This window comes from Arvicanthis niloticus, unplaced genomic scaffold (assembly GCF_011762505.2).
Source record: "Arvicanthis niloticus isolate mArvNil1 unplaced genomic scaffold, mArvNil1.pat.X pat_scaffold_352_arrow_ctg1, whole genome shotgun sequence".
In the NCBI taxonomy this organism is placed as follows: domain Eukaryota; kingdom Metazoa; phylum Chordata; class Mammalia; order Rodentia; family Muridae; genus Arvicanthis; species Arvicanthis niloticus.
This window is the reverse complement of record NW_023046006.1, coordinates 53,635-68,199: the sequence shown is the minus strand read 5'-3', so window position 1 is coordinate 68,199 and position 14,565 is coordinate 53,635.

The following is a 14,565-nucleotide window of genomic DNA, read 5'->3' as shown; positions in this document are numbered from 1 at the left end:
GATTGCTCCTGTCTTTCCTCCTCATGTGCTGTCCATTAGCGCATTCACTAGAGAAACCCCACCCCCCCACCCCACCCCCCACCCCCCCACCCCAAACCCTCAGTTGCCACAGGTGGCTGCCACAGCTAGCAGTCTCGTCTTCTTCTGGTGATCTTGGTGCTTCTCCCCCATTTTCTCTTTGATGACATCACCCTGCCCACCCACCTTGATGCTACCCCTTGTTACTGTTCCTGAACTGGCCTAACAAGACAGCCAAAGAGACCCTCCAACAAAACAAGTCAGATCTGATCCCCCAACTCCCACCCAGCGAAGCTCTCTGTTACATTTGGAAAATATTAGATGGTTGTCCAGCGGCTCCGTGCTCACGTTTGTCATAATTCTTAATCTCACAGAATGTTCTTTAAAGAGTTGGAATCAGACTTATCCCTCAGATTAAAAACCTTCAAAGTCTAATAATCCTTACCACATTGAGCGGCGTTTTGTCTTCGAAGAACGTGGTTGGCCCCAAGTAATGGAAAAACTGACTAATGAATAAAGGGTGTGTTTGCCCACAGAACAAGGAATCCCAAAGAGGCAGTTAATTGTGCTGGTGTGTGGATTTTTTTTTTAATGAATCCAAGAAGTTCTCGGATTCTTCTTTCTCTCAGCATGCTAATGCCATTTCACAGTATGCTCCCTATGGCTGTTACCTCATGGTTCCAAGATGGCTGCCACAGCTCTAGACATCACATGTATGCCATCTGTGTTCAAGGCAAGAAAAAGGTAAAGGAGGTATAAATTGTACAGCAGACACGTTCTCACTCTGGAGTTTTTGCATTCATCATTTCTCCCATCCAAGATGTGTTTTCCCCAAGTTTCTACTTTGTTGTTCCCTTGTAGCTATTCATGTCAAAGCCCAAATGTCAACGCAGAGAGAGGAATTAGCAATCCAAACTAGCATGGCCTGTTGCTCTCTCTTACATCTGCTTTCTGGGTTTGTCTTTTCTTACAGGAATCCATATTAGTTGCCAAGACTATCAGAGCAAAGTATCATGGGCTATTTATTGATAAGATCACTGCCTCTTTTGGTGTTTGATTTTTGGTCCTTTGCATAGTTCTGTAGGCTGTTTCTTTGCACTGTTGTTTGTGTCTATTCTGTACAGAATCTTTGGTTTGTTTTATAGGATGGGTCTCATTTATCAAGTCCCACTGGTATTTCCCAAGATGCAAGCACCCCGATAAGAAGTCGTTGCCCCTGCCTGAATCGTGAGATGATTTCTCTGTCTTCCTCCAGCGGTTACACAATTTCACTTCTTACATTAAGGTCTTTGATGCACTTTAGTTAGGATGGGGTGTGGTTAGTTTTCATCTTTTCATTAACCTAGCTGTTTTCTGGTTTTTTGTATCATGTTGCTTTTGTGCCTTTGACTTTGTAGTATTGTTTGAAGGTCAGGTGTTGTGAACACCACCTTCCTCTGTGCTGCTTTGATCTTCTGTTTTCTATGTGACTTTTAGGGTTTTTTTTTTTTTTTAAATTAAATTTCTGTAATGAATATCAGTGGGTATTTGATACGAAAGCTGTATCAACTCTTTGTATTACTTCACAGATAGGTCCAATTTATCAATGTTAATTCTGCTAAATCTGGTGTTGTAAATTTTTCTCTAGTGTTTTAGAGTTCCAGTGTAAATTTCTTCCATATACATGGCTAGCTATATTACTAAGTATTTTTAAAGCTATTGTAAATGAGGTCTTGTGAAGTCATGACAAATGATAACCAGTAAGGAAAGGCAGAGTGTATCCAGCGTTGTTCACCATCTGCTGGGTTATGTTTATATTCTTCTTAACATCATGCATCCTCTCATGTGTCTGCTTTAGCAAAACATCCTTTCACCTGTGTCTGTTTTAGTGAAACATCCTTTGACCTGTGTGCACCAGCAAACCATCATTTGACAACTGACTTTCCAAAGACACCACAAGTAGTCACTTCAGTCTTGTTTCCTAATTTCTTTCTCACTAGCTCATGAGTGAGATACAGAAAAGCCTACTTTTTGTATATTTCTTTTGCTTCCTGCTTTAATTTCTTTTCTGGTGGGAGCTTTTTAGTTTTTTTTGGAGGATTTGCCAACAGGACTGGCTGGTCTCCGTGTCATTCTTTACTTTTCATCTTGCTCTGTCACCATAGTTAAAGCATCAAGAACTGAACAAGAGAGGAGGGAGCAGAGGCCTTGTTTATTATTTTAGAGGAAATTCTTTCAGTTTTTCCCCATGTAGTATAATGCCAGCTACAGATTAGTCACCTGTAGCTTTCTTTTGTCATGCTACGTTATGTTCCATTATGTTCCTCTATCCCTAGTTTGTTCAAGGCTTTCATCAGGAAGACATACTGAATTTTGTCAAAGGCCTTTTTTTGCATCTATTGAAGCAAAGGGAGAAAACTAGGGAGAAATTTGTTGTCTTAAGGCAATGTTGTATCTCTGAACATTGTTGTTTTGGCTTTTATTTCTTTTTCTTTTTAAAACCATGTTTTCCTTTGGTGCTTTGAATTTATAACAGTTATTTAAAAGCCTTTCCCCATTACATCCAGATTCTGTATTTCTTTAGTTTTAATTTCTAAAATGTTATTACTTTTCACTAAATTTTCTCATGCTTTGTGGTTTTAGGGGCAGGTGGATGTTGGTGAGAAAACTGAACATTTGTTAAAAGAGCCAGCTCTTCCCGTCATCCCCTCTTGATGACAATAAGGGAGGTGGTTTTGTCCAGGACCTTTGTGAGTGTACCCTCTAAGCTTAGATTTTGGTCTATCAGTTCTTATGCATATAAGTATGTATGTATATATGATATATATTGATATATATATGTTATGTATATGCAATATATATGAACATATACACGTAGTTTGCTTTTAAGTGTTTTAATTTCTCTAAGGGTTTTACACTTGCTTTCAGAACATTCTCAGATGATTTTCCCTGCAACTCATTGTCCCTAGGTGATGGTAAGTATGAAGCTTCCCTCTGCTGTTCATGACTTGGAAACTGACATCCAAACCATGCAGCCATTCCGCTCCCTCTGTCCCTGTAAAACCACGCCCCTGGGTGGCCCACAGATAGGCTAACATATTGCAAATACATTTTTCATTCTTTTCCTTCCATCCTGAGAGAGGGACCTGGGAATGGTCCACTTCCACCAAGCCCTGCCTTGTCAGAGAGCAGATGCAGCAAGATTAACTGAAACATAAAAGCACTGTGTTTCTATCGTTTTGTGTGTGGCTTTTTGAGGAGGGGCATTGGGCATTCGATTAATTGTTGCAAATCTTTGGCTGTTTCCCAGGGGTCCACAGAACAACTTAATTTCATCGTTCGTGTTCATTTAATATTTCCTATGGGGAAGTAAGGACCTGTCACTTCATATCTCTCTTCGTTTTGCTACCATCACTGGGGAACTATGCTCTCAAACATACATAGGATATTTATTTGAAAAAAGGTTATATATGCATTTGTATTGATCAAAACATATCTGCTAATATGAATTTAAAGTTAGGCTTTGTAAAAATGAAATTTTAAAAGTTTAAATCAGAATAAAATAACTCAGGTGTTATGGTCAAGCTGCTATTTAAATGCTAAAGTAAGAAAAGGCATTTGAGGTTTTAAATCCCCAAATTTAAAAAAGAATGATCTAGTTAACATGGTCTCCAGCACATAAGACAATACCTGCCTCATAACACATAAACAGATGTTAGTTGAGTGAATTGTTGATTAAATTAAATAAATTAAAGGAGAACTCAAAGTTGATATGCAGAAGACAGAGAGAACGATGCCTTAGTCAGTTAGTATTTTGTGCTGAAACACCATGACCAAAAGCTAGTTGGAGAGGAAAGGGTTTATTTGGCTTCTGCTTCCATAACATTGTTCATCATTGAAAGAAGTCAGGACAAGAACTCGCACAGGGCAGGAGCTGATGCAGAGGGCATGAAGGATTGCTGCTTACAGGTTTGCTCCTTGTGGCTTGCTCAGCCTGGTTTCTTATAAAACCCAGAATCACCAGCTCAGGAATAGAGCCAACCATAATGAGATAGGCCCACCTACTTCAATCACAAATTAGAAAATGCCCAGCAGACATGCCTACAGCTGGATTCTATGAAGGCATTTTCTCAACTGAGGCTCCCTCCTCTCAGATGACTCTTGTATCAAGTTAGCATAAAACTAGACAGCACCAAAGATATAATAAATGGATGTTATAAAATAGAAATAAAACCATAATGAACTGAGTTTGCAGAATCCAAGATGGCCCCTTCTGAAAGTCTAACTTCATAGAAAAACTTTTGTTAATATTTCAGTAAGACCATAGGTTGAATACTCTAGTGTCTTGGGGTTTCTTTTGCTATGATGAGACACCATGACCAACATGGGGAGGAAAGGGTTTATTTTATCTTACAACTCTCGGGTCATACTTTAGCACTGAGGGACTGTCAGGACAGGAACTCAAACAGCAGGGACCTGGAGGCAGGAGCTGATGAAGAAACCATGGAGGGGTGTTATTTACTTACTATGGCTTTCTCAACCTGCTTTCTTATAGTACCCAGGGCCACCAGCCTAGGGGTGACACCACCCACAGTGGGCTTGGTCCTACTATATCAACCACTAATTAAGAAAATGCCCTTTAGACTTGCCTACGGCTGGATCTTATGGTAGCAATGTCTCAGTTGAGGTTCCTTCCTCTAGCTGGTGTCAGATGGACATAAAACCAGTCAGCGTGCCTGGTAATTATTGTCTTCAGGTAAGTGTAAATGAGAACTAAAGCTTATCCTTGCGTATTTGCTGAAAGGTATAATTCAAATGCCCCACGCTCAGAGAGGCTCCTTTGAGTGTGATGCTTCCCTGAATGAAGAAGAGTATCAGGACGCCAGTCTCTGAGCTGTCTCCAGGACGAAGAGCAAGTGGGAACTGGCCCTGAGACCTGCAGTGCAGATTAGATGAATGTAGCAGATTTTGATGGAGATGTCAGGAGTCCCGGTCCACTTCCTTTTTCACTGGCCTCTGTGTGACCTGACACTCATGCATTGCTCCGACTCTCTCGGAAGGCTACTGTAACTGCGTCGTACATTCTGACGTGCTTTGGCAGTGTGCTGGCAGCACTCAAGTAGCCAAGATGCTCGGAGCATGCTTCCTCATGTCTCCCTGCTGGGACTTCTGAGCTATCGTACCAGACCAGCACTTCAGCTTTTTCCATCCTTATTTGGTATCTTAGACAATCAGCTGCTACTTCCATTTATGTTCTGTTCCACTTTCCTGGGTATGCTGATAAATCACTTAGCTGGAAAAATCTCTCATGGAGGCAGACGAGGTATCCATTCATCAATTCAACAAATATTTATTGAACACCTACCATCTGCCAGGACTGCTGTATTAAGGGATGATTGCATACACTAGTTTCCTAGTTTGAAGCGACTGTCTCTAACAGACAGAGCGCAGAGCACGGGATCAGGTTATGACTGGTTTTACACTGGTCTAAAGGACCCAAGAATTACAGTTCTCACCAAGGTTTTGCACACTTGTTACTAACACGGTTGGCAGATTTTCTACCTGGAAGACCAGGGTTTCCAAATAAAATAAGTCATCATGGAATTCCACAAATATGTAAGGAATTTGGCAGGATACGCAGAAGAAACCATACGTCCTCCTTATCTGACGGAGACCCAGGATAGGGCTAGGAAAGGAGAGCATTAAAAACCCAGCAGGCTGTATGCAGGACAAGACAGCGGAAGGCATTAAAGACAGCTTTAGTAGATAGAGGTGTGACAGAACAGCCTGTGGATGTCACATGTATAGAGAGTGCAAAGTTCTTTCTGCCACTCCTATCCTTCTGAGTTTTACAATTCTGTAGTCAGTGGTAAGGAGACAGCTCTGCTGTCTTCCTCAACAGCTCAACAGAGTTCTGAGACTGAGGGAACCCGGTCTTCAGATGCTCTTAACTCAGATCAAACTCAGATTTGTGCCTTCATTGCTGAAACGGCTCTCGGGATGCGACAGTGTAATAAAGCAGAGTTGGAGATTGTATTACAGATGTTTGAATATAGGCATAGAAGGAAGGATGCTCAGAAAGACAGACATACCCAAATATGAGGGTGCAATTCTCAAGAGAGGGAGACGAGGGAGAAGGGGTTACGAGGAAGGGAGGGGTAGGGATAAGAAAGACATATCCAAGTGTGTGTGTGTGTGTGTGTGTGTGTGTGTGTGTGTGTGTGTGTGGCGGAGAGGGATGAATCCCAAGAGAAAACTCAGGAAAGACATCTGAAGCAGGGAATTCAGTTAGCATACCATAGTATAATCTTGCTTGGCTCTTAGCTTACATGTAATTGTCCATCGGGAGAGGTACAGGTGCTCTCATCTATTCAAATGTTAATGTATGTTTGTTTTGTGTCTGTTATTTGAGACCCAGTTTATCTCTGAAGCTCAGACTGGCAGGGAATTCAGGCTTACAACCCACAATCCTCCCGCTTTTGCCCCCTAAAATCAGCATTTTTGTGTGTTGGGAATTTCTTATGCTTTTCTGATCCTTTGGAGATATAGGTTATTTTAACCTGCTATTACCTTACGGTATTGTCTAAGTGAGAACTCATTGCTTCCGTCTGTCTGGTGACGCTCATCTGATGTCTTTCTGGCCTCACTGGTCGTCCTTCCAGTCCACCATGTCTTTGCATTCAAGAGTCATTCTTCCATAGGAAGACTTTCAGTTTCCACAAATGGTCACAATGTGCTCCATTTGCCGGTTTCTCCTTTATTCCATGTAATAATGCCCAGTTCCACAGGAAGTCCAATGGAGTTGCCTAGCCTGGATCCTTGGGGGCTCTTGGGGACTGAACCTCTGACCAAAGAGCATGCACAGGCTAGAGAGGGGCTCCCTTGCACAAATATAGCAGGTGTGCAGCTCAGTCTCCATGTGGGTCCCCCAACAACTGGAATGGGGACTGTCCCTGGAGCTGCTGCCTATCTGTGGAATCCATTCTCTAGGTGGGCTGCCTTGGCTGGCCTCAGTGGGAGAGGGTTTGGCTAGCCCTGCAAAGACTTGATGCATAAAGTATGATAGCCAGGTGAGCCCCCACCCTCTCAGAGGAGAAGGGGAGAAGGGGAGGGAAGGAACTCTGTGAGGGGGGACTGGGAGTCGAGGGCAGCAATCAGGATGTAAAATGAATAAATAAATAAATAAATAAATAAATAAATAAATAAATAAATAAATAAATGTTAATGGAAAAAAATAATGTCCAGTCCCATCACCATTGCTGGAAATGACAGTAGTTCGTTGATTTTGATAGCTGTATAATATTGAGCTGAGTATGTGTAACACATGTTATACATCCATTTGTCCAGTAGTGGGCACTGCAGCCAAGTCCATCTCTCCGTCCTTGTGTGTAGTTGTGCGGTTCACACGGGCATCCCCAAGTATCCCCTTGCTTGTTTGAATGCATTTCTTGAAGTAGGATTGCTAGGTCACATGGCAGTTCTAGTTTTGGCTTTTAGAGGACTATCCACGCTATTTTCCCACAAAGACTTCACTAATTCACATTCTCATTAGTGTGCCCGAGAGGTTCCCTTCTGCACATCTCCATCAACATTTAAAAATCTTTTTGGTGACAGCCACGCAGACGGGTTGGACGGTGACTCTCGGGGTTTTTGTTGTTGCTCTGGCTGCTGTTTGGTTTCACCTGACACAGAGTCTTGCCCTGTAGCCAAGACTGTCAAACCCCCAATCCTCCTGCTTCAGGCTCCCAGGTTCTGAGATTACAAGTCTGTACCATCCTGCCCTGCTCACTGGGGATTTGATTTGCATCTCCCCGTTGAGTACTGAGATGGAACTTGTTTTCATAAACATATTGGCCCTCTATGCCTATGTCATCTATATGAGAAATATGTACTCAGATGTTGAGCTGAAGTTTTAACTGGATTTATTTTCTCTTGAAGATTTATTTTAAATTTATTTTTGCTCATGTGTGTGTTCCTGTGAAGTGTATGCCATATTATGAGGGTGCCCTCAGTGGATCTGGAGTTATAAGTGACTGTGAGATGCACTATGTATGTACTGGGAATTCCTCAGCCTCTTGATTGATCATGTGTTTGTGTGTGTGTGTATGTATATATGTGTGTATGTATGTGTATATGTATGTATGTATGTATGTATGTATGTATGTATGTATGTATGTATTTGGTGTTTAGACTTTCTTTTTTAGAAAAGAAAGCATTTCTGTCCCCAGTGACACACCTTCTCTAGAAAAGCCACACCCAATCCTTCCCAAACAGTTCCACCAACTGAGAACCAGGTGTTCCAATATATGAACGGATGGGGGCCATTCTCATTCATACCACAGATCCCTTCACTCTGTAAGGAGACAGTCTGAAGACCATCTGCTTTGCTGAACAGAAACTTCTGATATAATTCTAGATGTCAGTTCTTCTTTATCTCTACTTTGGAAGTCTAGGGACTCTACCTTAGGTCATATTCTGGTTCCGTTGTGGTTTTACCGGGGTTTTCTTGGCTACTTGAACTCTTTTGTGCTCTATATGAATTCTAGAAAGTTGTCTCCAGATATACAAAGCTACCCTTACTGTTTAAAGTCACCCACTGTTACACTGGGGCCAAACATTAGCTTTTTGTGTCTAGTAGTATTTTGTTTTTATAAAATCAGGAGGTGGTGTTTCAATGCTTGACACATATAAATTTACATCTTATTCTGATTTTCTTCAGGTAGATTTGAATATACTTAATTCTTATGTATCTTATAAATTTTGTGGTTTTACTGTATTAGTAGTTATTTCTTTTTTATTCCTTGTGGGCATAACCTCTTTTTCCAGTGGCATTTATTCTCATTTTTAAGTGATTGTGTTTACTAAATCCTTTCTCTTAAGGGTATAGGATTCCTTTAAGCATCTGTTGTAAGTCTGGTCTAGTGGTCATGAATTCCCTGATTTATCTGTATCATTGAAGGTCTTCTCCTTCTGTTGTAAAGCACGGCCTTGCAGGGTATAAGAATCTTGATTGCAAATTATTTTATTTCAGGACCTTAAATACATCACTCTATGCCCTCCTGACATTTAGAGTTATTTCTGAGAAATCTGCTGTTAGTCTAATGTATTTGCCTTTAAATATTACTTGACATTTCTCTCTTACAGACTGTAATATGCTTTCTTTGCCCGCTACTTTTAACAACTTGGCTATAGTATGTTGTAGTGATGTACTTTTATGGTTATGTGTGTTTGAGGTTCTAAATACTTCTTGTGCTTAGATGTCTATGTCTCTCTCAAGATTTGGGAAGTTTTGTGCTATTATTTTTACTGAAGAGATTTTCTATGTCCTAACCTGTATTTCTTGTCCCTCAGGTATGCAATGGTCCTGATATTAGATATTCAAAGGGTACCCCAAAGCTCTCGAATTTTCTTTTCATGTTTTACTTCTCTTTTGTTCTGTCTGAAACTTAGGGTTCAAATGATATGTGTTCAGGGTCCTGTTTTCTTCTGCTTCATCTAATGTTACTGAGGTTGCTGTGATGGCTATTCTTGGTGTCAACTTGATTACATCTGGAATTAACTAAAACAGAAGCAGCTGGGTACACCGTGGGCTTTTCTTTTCTTCATTAAATCATTTGAAGTAGAAGAATCACCGTTTAACCCAGATCTTTTGAGGTGGAAAGGTAGGGTACACCTTTGATCTGGGCCACACCTTCTGGTGACAGCCTATATAAAGGACATGGAAGAAGAAAAGTTCTTTTCTCTTTGCCTGCTTGCTCTTACCTTTACTCTGTCTAGTAGGTTTAATCCTTCACTGGCGTTAGAGCCTATGTCTCTGGGATTCCAGCATATATGGAGTCTAGTTGAGACATTCAACCTTGTTGACTAAACAACTACTGGACTTTCTATAGGTGGTCAGCCATGCTTGGACTAGCAGGACCACAATCTATAAGCCACTGTATTAAATCAGCTGATAAAGTATATATATGTATACCTATGCATGTGATTTATATATGTATTTGTACATATTAGATTCATTCTATACAGCTGCAAACTAACTTTTTCCCTTGACCTTTAGAGCTTCTCATTTCCTCCATGATCTTTGTCCAATTCTCTTTCAGATCCTCCATTCACTTCCTTAACTCATTTAACTGTGTCTTTTCATTTTTCTCATATTTCTGTGGTAAGAATTATTCCTTTATTGAGATAAGCATCTTTTATGATGTTATGTGTTGGCCTCCTTAGACTTTGTCTTGACCATGCCTCAGAAGGTTCTGGTCCTGACTCACAGTACATGTTCTCTCATCTTTACAACCCTCTCCAAAGCCAGTCTTCTCCATGTGTTTTCCTCATGTGCCCCTGATGAGGCAGAAGCTCAGTGTTCTGATTAGTAAATTTTGCAATAGCAGTTCTTTCTTGGATAAATGGTTTATGGGTGTTTTCTTCCATTCTGTAGGTTTTCTCTTTGTGTGTGTGTGTGTGTGTGTGTGTGTGTGTGTGTGTGTGTGTAGGTCAGAAGTCAATATCAGCTGTCTTTCTCCAATTGGTTCTGTATCTTATTTTTTGATACATGGTCTCTCACCATGCCTGGAGCTTACCAATTAGCTAGACTGATTGGCCAACAGAGGAAACTGTGTCTCCCTTCCCAGCTGTGAGTTATAAATAGATAATGTAGAATCCGGCCATTGCCCAGGTGGTGCTGGGAATCTGGACTCAGGTCTTCATGATTGTGTAGTGAGCACTTTACTGACTCTGCCTTCTCTCTAGCTCTCATGCCTGTTTTTATTCCTGTATTACACTGTTTTGGTCTCCCATGCTTTGTAATAGGTTTTAAAGTCAAAAGTTGGGATCCTGTGAAGCTTTACATTTTTGTTTCTTATGGGTCACACCAGCTAGCTATATAGGGTCTTCTGTGGCTTCTGTTGAATTTCAGGAATTTTCCCCCACTTCTTTGAAGGATGTCATCATTAGTATTTTGATAGAGAATTACAGTGAGTCTATAGACCAATGGGAAATTATTTATTTGTTTGTTTACTAGAGAAAGAAACCTGAGAGTTGTGTTCCTTTATTTTTTTTTTAAAGAGCTACATTGAGATAAAATTCATATACAAAATAGTCTCCATCCATTCAAAGTGATTAACTCAGTGGTTTTAGTGTATTACATTATTATTTTATTCTTTGAGAATTCCTTATCTGCATAGAGTGAATTCCATCATATATACTATCACTTCCTCTTCCAACTCCTCCTGGATAAGCCCACCTTCTTAATATTATGTCCTTAAAAAAATAACCCACTAAGTGCAATTGTTGTTGTCCATATACCTATGAGTATGCAGTTATTCACACTAGAACATAGTCAGCCTACCAGGAACCATAGTCCTAAGGAAAACTGCCTCTCCCTCCCCTAACAATCATCAACTGTCAACAGCCCCTCAGCTGGGGGTAAGAGTTCATGTGTTCTTCCCTGCGCCATGCTGAGGGTTACTTGGCTTGTTCTTCTGCAGGCAACTTGGGCTTCTGTGAATTCACATCCAGAATATATTGTTTTTAGCTCAGTCCTCCTTACCATCTAACTCTTAAAGGCTTTCCAATTCCTCTTCTCTAACATTTCTTGAGCCTTAGAGTGGTGTATGTGTGTGTGTGAAATAGACTTCCTAATTGTGGCTGAGCACCCATAGACACACATTCTCTGCACTTTGACAAGCTCTATCTCTCCATTAACTGTTGTCCACTGCACAGACATTTCTCTGATATGGTCTGAGAGCGTCACTAAAGCCAATACAGATATGAAGGTTATTTGCTACTATATTCAAAGTATATATAGCAAAGTAATAGTAACACATTCACTCTTAGGGCCTATGAGCTCCTAGCCATGGGTTCTTGGCAAATTTACATTCTTAGTCATGTGGTTTCTCCCATGGTGAGGCTTAATCAGAAAGCAGTTGGTTAGTGAGTCCTACAATGCTGACGCTACTTTTGTACTAACAGGCATGCCCACCTTGCCACGATGTCTTTGTTGTTGTAACTTTCAGGATGGATTCACAGGTAGATAAGATTACTGATGGCGTTTCTCACTCAGTTGCCTGAATAGCACATTTTGGCACCATGAAAGCTAACCAGAAGGAAGGAAGCTTCCAAGTCAGCACCAGCTTGATTTTGCCAAATCCTGTGACCAGCATATATGCAATACCCAGCAATAGGGTTTTACCAACAATTGTGGTAGATACCCCAAAGCAATGACAATAACTTGCATTATTTTTTGGTCTCTTGGATCACTCTGACCAATAACTCAAGGGGAGACATCTCACACCTGGTACCATGTTCTTTTATCCGTGGCTTGTTAGGGGAGCATTATCCCCTGAATAGAATAAGTCTATCTAGGCTATTTTTATGTATGGGTATATCCACAAACACACATATTTAAGAAGCTTATAAAATAGTGTTATCTTGTGGTTTTAACTTTTAATCTTCAAAATTTTAAAGTATGTTTTTCTATACCTAATGGTGTGTGTGTGTGAGAAAGGGAAGGATATTGAATCTTACTGTATACAGTTTTCTGTGTGTTTTGTGTTTCAAGATGTTCATATGATTTTTGCCCTCAATTCTGTAGATATGTTGGGTCACATTTGTACAGGGTAGAGGCATCTTTGTATCTCTGGATGAAAGCCACTCGATTATGGTGTGTGGCCTTTTGATGTGCCGTTAAATTTTGTTTGCTGTGATTTTGAGGTGAAGTTTTATGTCTCTGTTCATCAGAGATATGTTGGCAGTTATTCTGTAGCTGTTTTGGATTCAGGACAGTATAGGCCTCATAAAAAGTGTTTGACAGAATTCCAGCCATTTAAAATTGTGGATAGTTTAAGAAGAATTAGAATTAATTTTCTTAAAATGTTTTATAGAGTCCATCAGGAGAGCCTTCAGACCCTAGATTTTTTTTTTTTTTTTTTACAAAGGCAGATTTCCAATCATTGCTTCAGTCTTATCACGCATTTTGGTCTGTTTATATTTTTTATTTATTTGTGATTCGACTTTGGTAGTTTATGTACTTAAGTATTTATTTACATATTCTTCCTGGGCCTCCAGTTTGCTAGAATGTAACTGTTCAGCTAACATGTAACTGTTTCTAGGTATCCTCTGGTTTGCTAGCATATAATTGTTCATAACAGTATCTTTGGCCTCTGGTTTGCAAACATGTAACTGTTCATAACAATATCCTGGGCCTCTGGTTTGCTAACATGTAACTATAACTGCTTATAATAGTATTTCTGTTGAATAATCACTTGCTCTTATTTTCCATCTCTGGTTTTATTGAATTGGTTCTTTTTTGCTTTTCTTTTGTAGCTCAGAGTAGTCTTGCTTATATTTAAAAGCCAACTGTCTTACTAATCTTTTTTTTTTTTTTTTTTTTGTTCTTGGTTAATGTATCACTGCCCTAAGCTTGATTTTTTTTTTCTTACTCATTTTGATTTTGGTTTATTCTTTTTTTTTTCCCTAAATCTATGACATGAATGTTTCTTCAGATTGGCACATTTTGCCACACTGAGGGTAGGATACCGAATACAGTAGCAAGAAATCCACCACTGAATTATCCTCCCAGTCTAATACTCTTCTTTTCCCTCATTATTTAATTTAAAAAGAACTTTTTATTGATTCTTTGTGAATTTTCCATCATGGACTTTAGTCTCACTTATCTCCCTGTCACTTCATATCTGCCCTCCACTCTTGCAACACCCACAAAAGAAAACAAAAAATAAAAATAGAAAACAAAACTAAAAGTCTCACCATGAAAGTTGCTGTGTGTCTCACATTATATACCCCTTTGTCCAAACAGCTTTCCTTGAAAATGTTTGTTGCAATGAATCATTGGTCTGGTTTGAGGCCTCTGGCTTCTGCTACACTATCAGTATTGGATCTTCACTGGGACTCCTCTGGGATATCCTGTTGTTGTCCTGTGTCATGGAGATTCTACAGCTTTGGATCTGCAGGGCTGGCTCTAGCAGTTCATTGATGCAGTGGATATTGTGGTGGGCCAACTCAGAGCCCTGGATCTGGGCCTGGGTGGAAGTTGAGTTGGTCAGCCCATCTGCTCTCCTGTGCTTACCCCAACAGGATCAGCAGTTCTGCTTTGTCCAGGCAAGGAGCAGGGACATCTCTCTCAGTCTTACGCCCTCGGGGAGGCTCCCCCCCCCCACACCCAGGTCACCAGGTCTAGCTTTACTGTGCTGCCCAGGTAAGGTGAATCCACTTTCCCAAGTGCTGTAGTCAGTGAGGGATGGGGCTAGCTCTTCACTCTCCTATCCTCAGGGCTAGCTCACTCATGTATCACATATGGGGGGTGGATTGGGAGTATATCTCTCCCACCCCCACTGAAACACATAGCAGACAAGGAGTCAGGACCAGCTCTCCCATGCTCATACCCTCGGAGGCTGGCTCACTCATACCCCTGCCACCAGGCCTAGCTTTACTGTCCAGGAGAGGTATGGGGCCCAGTCTCACAAGCGATGCAGCAGGTGAGGTGCAGGGCCAGCTCTCTTGCCTTCTTTACAATATATGCATTCCTATATAAACTTCCCTCTTAAAACTGCTTTT